Source organism: Nipponia nippon, unplaced genomic scaffold (assembly GCF_047370975.1).
Source record: "Nipponia nippon isolate SJK-2023a ecotype South Korea unplaced genomic scaffold, ASM4737097v1 scaffold_16, whole genome shotgun sequence".
Taxonomy (NCBI): Eukaryota; Metazoa; Chordata; class Aves; order Pelecaniformes; family Threskiornithidae; genus Nipponia; species Nipponia nippon.
In genome coordinates, this window is record NW_028262332.1 from 5,381,287 (window position 1) to 5,394,136 (window position 12,850).

Sequence of the window (12,850 nt, forward strand, 5' to 3'; positions counted from 1 at the left end):
TCAGATAACAAATTAATTTGAGCAAATCTCAGCAACAGCTCCTGGACAACTTGTGAACAGAGAGGAAACTAAATTAATCAGATAAATGATTTGCTCAGCTCTGGTAGAAAATGTCAAACACTTCAAAACTAACCTTTTGGCAGCAGGATTGCTCTTCCCGGATCTATTTAAGATTTCTGCCTTCTGCATTTGTCAACACAGCTAGGATGCAAGTGTATTTCAATAAGGGTAATGTGTCATTCTTAACACGTAGGCACAGACCCTCTAACTACCTGCAGCAAGCGTGCAAACTCCGCCACACAGACGGCACTGGCTAGAAAGGCAAATGCTCTTTCCTGGGCTAAGGGGAAACTTTTTCCAGCAGCTTGTAGGTAAGCCTGAGCAGAATATTTCTATTGAAATTGATTTTTCTCCAAAAGGTTTTGACTGCTGTTTTTCTAAGGAATATTTCAATGAGATCTGTTATATGGAAATATTAATTTTGTATTTAGAAATTAGGCACAAAATTAATTTTTCGTGCTGGAAGTTAGAGTATTTTTATTCTGAAAGGTTGCTATAGTGCCAAGAGCAGCGATAGCTCAGCTGGCTCATGTTACCTTTCCCTTCAGCAGCAGGACTCCCCAGCTAAGCCTTGGCTCCCATGCTGGTGCGTGCTGGACCCCAGCTGCCCTCCCATCCCTGCCACACAGCGCCAGGGTGCCCTGTAGGGCTGGGTGCCTGTCCGAAAAGTTTTTCTGGTGGTTGCCATTTTCCTCTAGAGCTAAACCACACTTGCTGTAAACCAGCATAGCACCACTTTCACCTGGAACGATTGTGGCTTTCAGCCAAAAAAAAAAAAAAAAACCACCAGAAAACCTTTCTGTATTGACATGGACAGTATTAAAAAAAAAAAAAAAAAGAAAAAACGTTTTACAAAAGGAGAAGCAGCATTTATTAGTATGGAATAGCTACACATCTTGCTTCATTTCAAACCTTCTAATCGTCAGGAGCAACATTCCCCCTCTTGCAGAGGATCAGCATAAGGTCCCTGCAGCAGCCAGATCCCATTCCTCCCTTGTGCCCCGGGGTGAGCAAAGGATGGGAGTGCGTGCTGTATTTTATACACATGCTTACGTTTCATTGAAGTGAGTGCTTTGCTGAATCGGAGCATCGATTCTTGCCTGCATGGTACATAGCCCTTTACTCTTGTAGGTGGATTCCCCATGACCACAGGTGAGGAGACCTTGTTACACACTGCACACTGGCAGGTCTGCAGCATATTGATTAGTCATGGGTATGTTTGGAGTGGAGTCGTCTCTTTACTAGTTGAAGTACAGGGTGTTCAATGTTTATTGTGTTCTTAACAAAGTCTGTTATCAGCAAGTTTGAAGTTTGTTGCTATCTTCTAGCGTCTTAGACTAATCACAGTAATGAAGGCATTGAACAGAGCCCTTCTCAGGTGGCATTTACCATTGTTTGCTGCAGATAACTTAAAGCTTTCTGATTACAGTCAGCTTTTATCACTTCAGAGCAAATCTACTCCACTGAAATGTGCTAATAAAACCCACGGAAGCAACAAACTGGAAAGAAGTGTTACAGCAATAAAGGAACATGAGGGAAAATGTACAGCTTTTGCCGCTGTTATCATTTTCAATTTATTAAGATCTAACCATTTTTGTAATATGGAGCTATTGCTGGGGGTTAATTTAATCTTCTCTAATACAAAGCTCAGGTCAGTTTTCAGTGTCAATTTAGATGTAATGCATATTTCTGCGTTACAATCAGAGAAACACCCTTCGTGGCCCCATGACCATATGCTCTCAACAATCCAAGTGTAAATGTCCAGCACTTTACACGTCCATTTTATGAGATTAGCTCCAGCCTTTAAACACGCAAGTCCCAGTAAAAACATTTGGCGTCGTGGCTCCAAGGACGGAGCGGGCTACTGGCTGCAATAGAGAAGCACTGAGTTATGACTTGTAGCAACCAATCCACCTGCCGCTTGTGCTCCACTCAGCCAACCATCCTATATTTATCTACTGATTTTCACTGTAAAGGGTCCCAGAAGCAGATCAGAAAACTGCTGGGCTAAATCCTGAGATCTTCATTTGATCTTTGCTGAAGACAGCAGTTGTTTTGCTTGTATAACGGTAATGTAAAATCCAGTAAAGATTTTATGCTGCCACTGAGGAGGCTAAAGACAGCAGCCAGGGCAGCAACCTACATAAAACAGAGAGAGGTGAAAACTGGATCCAAATATTTGGACCAATGCAGGAGAAGAACAATCGATGTCCTCCATATTTGCATGTAGGAGACGCAATATTAAGACCTGATCTCTATAATCACACAAAATAAATAGTATCAAGCTTTGTATCTGCTTTGTATGAGATACACCAAACCGGCTAAGATTTCAATACACATCTTTGTGTTCAAGTTATTTCTTGCAAATCAAGGACATCAAACCTCTTCCATATCCCACCTCCTCAATGGATACCTGGTTTAATGCAGTCCTGCTGTTCTATGATCTCTTTTGTTGTTGTCTTTTCTGAAAGATTCAACTCCTGCTTTTTCTCTTTTGATGTGCTTCTGTGCAGTTAATGCATTCATCTCACAATAGGAGCTGGAGTGGAAAAGCAAGTTACTAGAATATGCTTCCCTTCTTTGGTGCCTTGTAGGCCTCTAGATTTCATTGAACATTGTTCAGCCTCTGTGGTTAGAGACTGCATGTGTTTGGACCCCTTAACATCTACGTGCCCATCATGGGGGACATGTTTCACAACCTACCTCCTGATTCATTATAGCCTCCTGGCTTCATTTTGTTCCCTTAGAGGGGATGCTTTTAAGAAGGGAGAAGGAATGGGGATTAAAGAGGAGGCAACAGATCTCATACAGGTATGGAACCATCTGAGATACCAAGTCTCCTGAGACATACAGGAGGCTTAAGAAGAGGGCTGAGCAAGAAGTGCCATATAATAAGAAACACCAAGACCAGAGAATTGATCTGTCACAGTGCTGCCCCATGTGCCTCCAGGTATTCAAAGGACAGAGTGCTCACCCTGTCCCGGTCCTTATTTGACCCCCACCCTGCTTGTGTCCAAGTAGCTCATAAGCTCCAATATGCTCAGCCTGACATAATTGGCTCCCTCTCCTCTAATGGAGCAGATGGAGAAATTGAATCTTCAAAGGATCTAGTGATTTAACAAGGTCACACAAGACAGAAAGGGCAGAGATTGAATTTAAGTCTAAAGAACTCACGTTCTTCTCTTCCTCTCTCTGGATTCCCATAAGAGCCCCAATTGTAGAGCCAGGGATGGCAGAGTTACTAAACAGAAAGGCAACATATATACAGTATTTTGTTAAAACCCTTGCACGGACATCATACGTTGTTACAGTACCTCTGAGAGAGGCCATGCAAAATCTAGCAGGCAATTAATGAGACTTTCAAGCCAGTGGGTAAATTAGATGCTAGCAGAGAGGCTTCAAGCTTCATAGAGGGCTTGGGGTGAATAGGAAGGGTGGATGCAGAATTGCAACACAGCAGGGAGGGATGAAAGGTATGCTACCCCCTCCCTCACCATCACAGCTCCTGGCACAGGCACCTACGGCGCTGTGCTATTTAATCCCAGGAAATGCAGCAAGATGCTGTTTGTGTGGCTGGTGTGATAACGAATGATGTACTGTGCAGGACTGAACTGAGTTACATTGGATTGTATTACACTGAAGTAGAGTGAGGAAAATACCAATCCTCTATGAATCTCAATGATTGAGGCTGGGAGAGAGTGTGGAATGGCAGAGTCTTTGAATGCTCTGCCTGCGAGGTTGTGTGTCTTGTTTAGAGCACGCTAAAAGGCATTGCTTGCTGCTGAATCAAGATTTCCTCTTAAACTCACTCCAGTAGCTTTCCTGTGTTTGCCTCAAGCCACCAGGCAGAGATTAGGGGTTGTTCCTGACAGAACGACTTCATCCTCCCTGTTGCAAGTGCCTCAATACTGAGGAGGAGACCGTGTGGGGTGGGAAGGGCTGCCCAGGGGCAGCTGAAAACGGCCATGCAGTCTCACAAGAGGAACCCCAGGTACAGACCAAGTGTAGGCAAAAAGCCAGAGATGGACTTAATGAGCTCATCCTCCGCTCTGTGTTAGAAAACACAAAGCTCAGGAAGGCTCATGGGGACTGGGCACAGAGGGCAGAGCAGGTAGGGCAGATGTGTCCCTTCGCTTCCGCACTCTCCCAGTTCCCCAGCAAGCAGCAGTTCAGGAGTTGCATTGTGAGCAACTAATGAGATTAATGCAAATGGGTGTACTGAGTTATACAACATATATATGCCCTTCACACAATGACGGACACCTTCTGCTACAGTTTATTTTTCTAGCAATCATCAGTAGCACTAATAATAATTAAATCTTAGAGGCTGTAATGAATAATACATAGCAGCATTCTGTTAGCAAAACAAAAACGCTTTAAAAGATTTTCTCCTAAGCTAACATCAGTGCTTATTTCTTGCAATGATATTTTTTTTTTTAATGTATTAAGCACCTTTAAAGTTTGCAGTATTGAAACATAGATAGTACTGAGTCACTGATGCACAAAAAAATCCTGGAAACAATTTAAAGAAAAGCAGACACCACTAAGCTGATCATTTTTATTTGTGTGTAACGGGCAGAGATGAGCAGCAGTCAGAGCTCAAGCTGGAGCAATGGACAGGAATGTAAAGGGCTGGGGGGAGGCTGAGGTAGCAGGGTTTGAATCCTTCTGTCTGACCTTGGACACATCGATTAGGGAAGAAATTAATCTCTTCCTGAAGTTAGTCATCCAGCTGAGGCTAATCAGTGAGGCTTCTCAAAGCCAAGGAGAGGACAGTACTGCAGAGAACAGCACCTTCCAGGAGAGTTTCGGTGGCCGAGGTTAGAGGAAGTGATTTGGGCCAGTGTTATCTGTGTAGGTATCTAAAGGTATCAGTCAGGCACAAACATCTGCTGCTCCGCACAAGCACTACTGCAGCTGCAGTCCCACAAATGAATAAAAGTTCTTTTGCCAAGACAGCATCGCCTGTTTCTGGAACTGCAAATGACAGCGTGTTCCCTCTTGCTGCTGCGTTTGCAGGGCTGGAGGAGAAAAATGACTATGTCGAATGTCCCTACTTACACCAGCGTGTAACTATTTGGTCACTCTCAGAGAGGATTCCAAAGGATCATCACTTACAAAGTGGGCCTGTAACGCAGTCATTACTCAAGGAGTAGAGCATCTGAAGGCTGAGACTCTGGGAGATCTGGCCCTGAAAGGGAATGAGCATCTGTCCCCCCCGCTGCATTGGACACTCAGGCACTGCAAAATCATGTGACAATGTGCATGTTACTGCTGGATTCACTCAAATTTAAATATCTTGTCTCTAGTATGCAACATAAGTAGGCAGTATGGGATGTAAGACACCTGGTAAATGAAGAGGTGAAAAGTCTTGGCCATATTTTCTTTTCAAGTATACCTCAGTTGCATGTGGATGTCCTGCTACTTTATAAGTTGCAATCAGCCCAATTCTAAGCAACCATTGGATTCAAGTCCTACAAGGGTGACAAGTCTGGTGTTGTGTTATGCAACATACCAGTCACCAAAACGCTAACCAGCAAGGTCCAGGAGTGGTTGGCTTACTCATGGGACTCTACCTAATGAGTAAACCAACAGTAGAAAACAGCAACACCATTCAGATCAAGAGGGATGGATTTGGAGCTGGCAGCAAATGAACTGCAAAAATAGATGACCTTACATAGCATATTCAGAAATTTCTAAGAAGAGAATGGCTTGCAGGAGACCTGATGCCAAAGAAGAGCAGAACAAAGGCAAATCCGATACAGGACTCAAGAAAATGATTGGAGTTCTTTGTCCAGCTATCAGTGTGACCGAGCTTGTAACCTCTGTCATGCTGCTATAGAAATGCCAATTCAGAGATGGAGCTGGTACTAGAGGGCAGCCTCGACGGCGCTAATACGTCTTCACTGCTTGTGCAACCACTTAGAGACTCTACATCCAAGTTCTCTGGTGGAGTTACACCGCCAGAAGGTTTCACAGAGAGTCAACCAAAAGAAAACATTAATGTGAACCTGATCTGAAGAGCAGAGAAGGGACAATTTTCCTCTCTGATACTAGATCAGACATTGGAATAGCCTACCAAAAGGAGCAACTTGTTTAATCGGTATAATCAGATATCACAGGGATAAGCACAAGATAAATAATCCAATACCAGAGCTACGAGCATGGCATGAATAACACAATACCCTAGCAATGAGCTCAACATAAATAACCCAATACCACAGCAGTGAGCTCAGTATAAATAATCCAATACCATGGTGATTAGCTTAGCATGAACACTGTGATACCACAGCAATTAGCCTGGCATAAATAACCCAAAATCCTGGCAGTCAGCATGTCATGAATAATCATATCCCATACCAACAACCACAGGATAACTAAGGCAGAAAGAAGACAGGTAGAAGAGCACTGGTATGTGTTTATTAATACAGTTAGAGGTTTATACAGCAGTATCAGCTTTGGAGCACTCCCAGTTCTTCCCCATGCAGCCAGCAAAATCAACCCCTGCAGCCACCCACAAAATCAGATTCGTGGGCTGTGCACACAGTGTTTCTGGAGGGGACAAAAACTAGTGGATGAAATGAGGTGGATTTTGAGGTATTTTTAAGCAGGTGGGATGAACCCAGGCATGCAGACAGTATTCTCAAAAGCACTTGCTGTTTCTCTAATTCTGCTCCCAACAAAGTCAGCACAACTGAAAAACTCCTGCGAGAGCAACTGCACCAGAGCTGAGCATCCTCCAGATATCCCCAGCAGCCCACGACCACCAGTCCTGCTCCCTGAAGCGCTGAGCACACAGTGGCCAGCAGCCTGCGTGCAGGATGCAGGCAGAGGGGAAGGATGGGTGCAGTGGGGCTGAAGTTCAGTTTTTCCTGCTGGGGGTCCCTACTACAATACTGCCATGAATCCTGCTCCCTGGCCCTGCCGGCACTGCCAAGTCCTCCTCTGATTATGAATTTTTGCAGTGTTACCACTCGGAGTCCACTTAAATGAATGCTGCATTTATATGTGAGTCACAAATACATCTTTTTATGCACTCTTAAAAACCAGAAGCATAATTACTAAGGTCAATATATAATGTTTATTTCCTTTATAATAGACATTATAATTTCACTTTAGGGAAAAGAAACTGTATGCATAAAAATAATGACAAATATTAAAGTCACCAAAATAATGGAACCAGATCACTCTACTAATCCTAAATTTAAATGCATTAACGATCCCTGTAACATTAAAGGTCTGATAAGCCAAATTAGGTTTCTTGTAAGCATAATTAATCTTCTTTTTCAATGAAGATATTACAAGGGAGTTAATTTGAATCCCAAAGGCATTTTTAAAATTGAATTATATAGATAAAGCAAATATTTGACCTTTTACTGATAATTACTATAAAAAAAATCAACATGCAAATGAAGCTTATGAAAACCTCTCCTGAAAATGGTATTATTGGGGTAATAAAATCCTCTACAACCAAAGCGCAATAATTTAATGACTTAAAAGACAGGTAGCCCCTACCTTCATCTATAATTTGAGAGTATTCAATTACTGTAGTTGGGCCTGTGTTTATTAACAAATAATTGAATGGAATAAAACATAGATGATTATGTCAAATGCACAGATTATCTGGTTTCATTCGTAGGTCATTAAATTTAAAAGACTGCTAGTTTTGGTTCACCTTCTATTCTGAAATGATTTTTTTAGTGTCATTAAATGATGGTAATATTTATTGATTTAAATTGCCCTCTGATTGGAAGGTACTTTTTCATGGCACTGAATCAGGATATTTTTTTAAGAAAATTTCCATTCAATTCAATGGAAACAGCATTCACTCCTTTATCACGAACTGAAGCTCCTAAAATCTCACACAGCTGGAGACTCATTGCTGGATGAGTTTAGGAAGGATTCAGGCTCTTCCAAGGTGCCAAAGGGTCTCTGATGGTGAGCATGGTACCCACAGGCTGGTTGGATTTGCAGAGTGAGACAGGCTGGTGAGGATCTGCAGGATTAAACTGTGGGTCATCAAACAAGTAACAAGATCACCCAGGGAAAGCCATTTTTTGCCAGGGTTTTGAATTAAACTGGAGGTTCCTAATGCCTAGGACAACATTTCCATGTGTTTGCACAGCACCTTGCGTGGGGGGACTGGCTGCCAGGTGTTAGTCTATCGATTATTGTTGCTTACAATCACACATGCCTGCATGGAGTCTGTAGTACAATAGGATAAATCTAGGGCAGTTTCTCCAAAATCTCTGATATTAGTCTAAATTCTTGTCCCTTTTTGTCAATCAGAGCAAAGCAGAGTCTAGCTGCTAGCTGCTAAAATGAGCATTTTTGTATAAGGACCAAGTTCTTATGGCATGAGCCATCTGAACACTTCAACTTGACTGTCATCACACAGGCACGATGGCTTCATTCTTTTGTCCTTGCAGTTGTCTGAGCAAGATGGCCTTCCCTGTTGAGGTTCCCCAGCCTTGGTGCTGGGTGGGCAAGCTGCTGTGAGCAAGGCTAGACCGAGAGAAGCAGTAAGCGGGCTTTGTTTTGTAGGAGGAGAGAAAAAGCACTGAACTTCTCACTGCTGGGTGACTATTGTTGGCCAGGGTTTTTATTAGCTGGAAAAAGAAAGTACAAGAATAGATGCTTATCACTAAAGCCTCAGCTGATATAACAACTAGGTGACGCCCATAAAAACAGCAAGCTTCCTATTAGCCACCCTTTTGGCACATGGATAGCCCAGGAATTAAAGTAAAAATTTTCTCATACTTAGCATTGCTCCATTCAGCCTAAATTTGAGGCCCAACAAAATGCTAGAACTAAAGCTGATATTGTAACCATTCTGCCCCTGTTATCCTGGTAAATTAAGGACTTCAGCCTTCAGATCTGTCAATCAAGAACCTCTCACAAGCAGAAAATTCACTTTAAAAATGTATAAAGAAAACAAAATGCTCTGCTGTCCCTGGCTGCCCACCAGCTCAAGACAATGCATATTGTTATGAGCATGGAAGTATTTCCAGTCGACACCAAGGTGTATTGTGATGACACCGCCTTGGAGCAATGCCGGCCCATTTGGGCTGAATGTGCAGTGAGTAAATGAGCTGCTGTTTCTGAGGCCAGTGAAAGGAAATTTACAGGTCTAACAGTAAGCGGTGTCACATCAAGGAAAGAGTGGTTGTACAGCCATGACTCCTAGGGTTTATTTCCAGCTGTGCCACTGATTCATCAGCCAACTCTGAGTCACTTAAATGTTGAGTTTCTCAAACATGATCTTGTAATTTGGCCCCTCCTTGATTTTTATTGTTGTTGAGTCAAGTACAAGTACTTGGTGAGACACTCCAACAGCTCTCAGCATAGATGCTGCTCTGCTGACATGGTGCTTGGTGGGAATTTCTTTCCAGGAGAGCAGCTAGACCTAACGGGTTGCTTTTGTGAAATTTTACCTCCCAATATATCCTCATTATGCTTGTGTGGCTCCAAGAGCCCTGATCCCTGCTCAGAAACTCCAGGCATTACTGTAATATCAACAGTAACATTTCCAGAAAGCTCAGTATGCTTTGTATGTCCATCTTCAAACTTCTTGAACTGCTCAGTCTTAGGATTGAGTTATCAAGAAAGTCAAAGGAGCAAGTGAAGCTTATGTAGATAGACCTAAGCTCATTTTAAACTAGCTAGCTCAGGCGTCTGCAGTAGTCTAGCAGCACAGCTTGGGTCTCAGTTCAAGGTATAAAAGCCACCTATGATACCGTCAGTACCAAGCAGGCTAGCCAACAGCAAGCCCAGGAGGTGGTGCAGTCACTCTGGGGCTGCTGGTTGGCCACGCTGTCAAGCACTTCAGAGCCTGGGAGCCAACAAGGCTCCTCAGTCCTTTAGGCTCTTTTGAAATATCTACGTAGGAGCACGAAATAACCTGCTTTTGTTCAGATCTGGTTTTGACTTAAATAGTGCTGATGGAAGATGCTCTCCACTACCAATTTTAATCTGTTCAAGGTCATCAGAAGCCTGCAGAGAAGCATCATTCCTTTATCAAGAGACTTTTCCGAGACAACATTAGCCAGTCTATTCTATCTCAAGCCCCTAGCCTTTAGATATAATTGCTTTATTAAATGTCACAAATGCTCATTTGACTTAGATGGTGTCTCTCTCTCTCTCTCAAAAAGAGAGAATGTTAATTTAGACACAGAAAATGGCCCATTTGCTGTTGAATTCAAAGCAAATACCCTGTCTCTGACTCTAAACACAGCCTCTTCTGTTGGAGTGTTTGCAGTAAGGGACATTTAAATGGCCTGAAACAAAGTCATTTTCTTTGTCATTATTACACTGGAGTTTTCTATCTCTCTGATTAGATTAGAATTGAATCTGGTTGAAAGAAATTGAATTTGTACATTTCCCTAATCATACAATCTTCAAACACTGAACTTTCTAGTACCAATTAGTCTGTCCTGATCAAAACGAATCTTCAGAGATGTCCCTATTGATGGGAACAAGCAATGAAAAGCTGTTGATGAAAGTGATGATTGATTGATAAACTGCCACCTGCATAAACACTCTCATGCTCTATGCAGGTGATTGCATTCGTGGCATCTTCAGAGCTTCTCTGAAGCTGGTGACTACTGAAAAACATGCTGGTCTGTTCTGTATTTGCAGAAAATTCACGTCCTTCATTCTTGTGGTCATGATCAGGGTGGACTTGCTCTGTCATGATACCCCTGACTTCCACTTGGTTGAATTCTGGTATTTTCACCTGACCGGGCTGGCAGTAGGAATCTGGTTTAGCATGCTGGGTCTTGTAAATCCCTTCTGTAAGCAGCTAACTGTCCTTGTGCCTTGTGTGCCTCCAGAAACTTCATCCAGGATTCTCTTGGACACTCATATTTAAGCACTGCAATACACCTTTGTTGTAACACTTTATTTTCTGGACGTAGAACTATTTCCATTTGTCCTGTTTCCAAACTGAAAAAACCAACATTTTGTACCCCTGTCTTTTTGCAATAGGTACCATCTCTAACTTCAGTCTTAAACAACCCAGCTAAAGATGTCAAAGGGCGATTCAGTGGCATATCCTCCAGCAAGAAGCAGTGGTGATGTATGTGTGCACGTGTGAGCATGTCAGCAGCACACGCGATAAAAAATTATCTTGAAAGATCAGTGCCACTTGTCAGTCTGTAGCTCCTGTCAGCTGTGACCCCACTGCGGTGGGCATCACCGAGAGCAGGAGAAGGGAGCAGGGAGGGCTGATGAAAGGAGCAGGGGGAAAAAGCGCAGGATTGTTACAGATTAGGGAGTTATTGATGGGAAGTTAATGGCAAGTATTCAAGGCAAAGGAGATGGTTTCTGACAGCCAACCAGAGTTAAATGATTGCTGAAGTGACATTAAATTAAGCTGGTTTTGACACAGATGTATTTACCTCTATGTAAGCAGAGAATCACCTCGCTGGGGCTGGGGTTTTTCTTCATGTGAAGAGTAGAGACATTAAGACAGTTTTAGTGACTGCTCAAATGGAATGTGCTTTTATATTGAGAAGGGTTGTTTCAAGGAAACATCTATCAAAAGGGAAAAAAAGATTTTGGCAAGCAGAAGCACTGTTAGATCAGAACCAGAGAGATGAAGTGCAGGATCATTGTTAGTCGAAGAGTGAAAACAAAATAGGAGAACTCCAACTTTGAAACACTTGGCTTCATTGCTCTTCATTTCTCAAACAATCACAAGTGCCTCAGGTCATCTTCACACAGGTTTTTTTCCCCGCATTTTGAGCACTATTCCACAGGGGCACTCTCTGTGTTAGCTCACGTTTCTGCTGCCTTGTAAACCGATGTACTGTGGGAAAGGCTCTCCTTTCCTCAGAAACAAGATGTAGCCCTCTCTGGCCTGGCTCTTTGGCAATGTATAGTACAGCAGTAGTATTAAAAAAAAAAAAAAATTAACTGTCCCACGTGAAATGAGCAGCTGGGCTCCATCTATAATCAACAGAGAGAGGGAAAGGTATTTCAAGGGGGTGACTCACCATGAGATATGTCTAAGATAAGAGTGCTCAACAGACTTGTCCTCATCTCCACGGACTACAGAGGAGTTTAGATGAGTGGCATAGTGGTAGATGGCAATAATCAGATAAAATGAATCCATTCAAAGTGGCTAATCCTTTCCAGATGGCTTGGGGGATGAACAGAAGTCCACAAAATTGGAGTTTGAGCAAGAAATCAGTGAGACTGCTGAGCGCCCTTTAGCTTTACAGATCGGGAAGGAACAGGGGCGATTCTAGCAAAGCAATGTGACGTGGTCTTTGCAATGCCTCAGAGGGCAGGATGCATTTCTGACCCTCTGGGAAGCCCAAGCACAGGCTGGGACAGCTCAGGTCTCACAGGAGACTCCTAAAGCAGGCAGCACCAGAGCATCTAGTGGCAAAGCTCCTGGTTTCCATTTGTATATCCAGGCTCACCACCACTCCAAGAGTTCATCCCATGGACTCTACACAGAGGATCGAAGTTTGCAGCCTATGCTCTGCCTGATGCAGCAACCTAATTCTTTGCAGGCACCAAGAGGGAATTCTGCTCAGCTTTCTGTGTAGTGGCTTCTAGCGCTCCTTCTCCATCTGGTCCCTCTTGGAGGGACTGCAACAGTGCCCTTCAGAGGGAAGTCAAGGACGGCTTGTCCCACATCATACCTCAGTAACATGTATCAAATAATCTTCATGAACAGTGACACCCCCGTGAGAGAATTACAGTGACACTCATTTTTAGCATCAAACAGTGGCTTTGCAGAGGCTCCAGCTCAGAAGCTAATGAATGGTTGCTCAAGCAA

At 43.1% G+C, this 12,850-nt stretch overlaps 1 long non-coding RNA gene across 1 annotated transcript in view; it reads left to right on the forward strand.

Annotated features, from left to right (window-relative positions):
- Nucleotides 1-220: 220 nt before the first annotated feature.
- LOC148056222 (uncharacterized) overlaps nucleotides 221-12,850 on the forward strand; it is a 53,235-nt gene continuing 40,605 nt past the window's right edge. The window contains exon 1 of the long non-coding RNA XR_015703673.1: nucleotides 221-371. This is a non-coding gene — a long non-coding RNA (uncharacterized LOC148056222). The remainder of the gene's footprint in view (nucleotides 372-12,850) is intronic.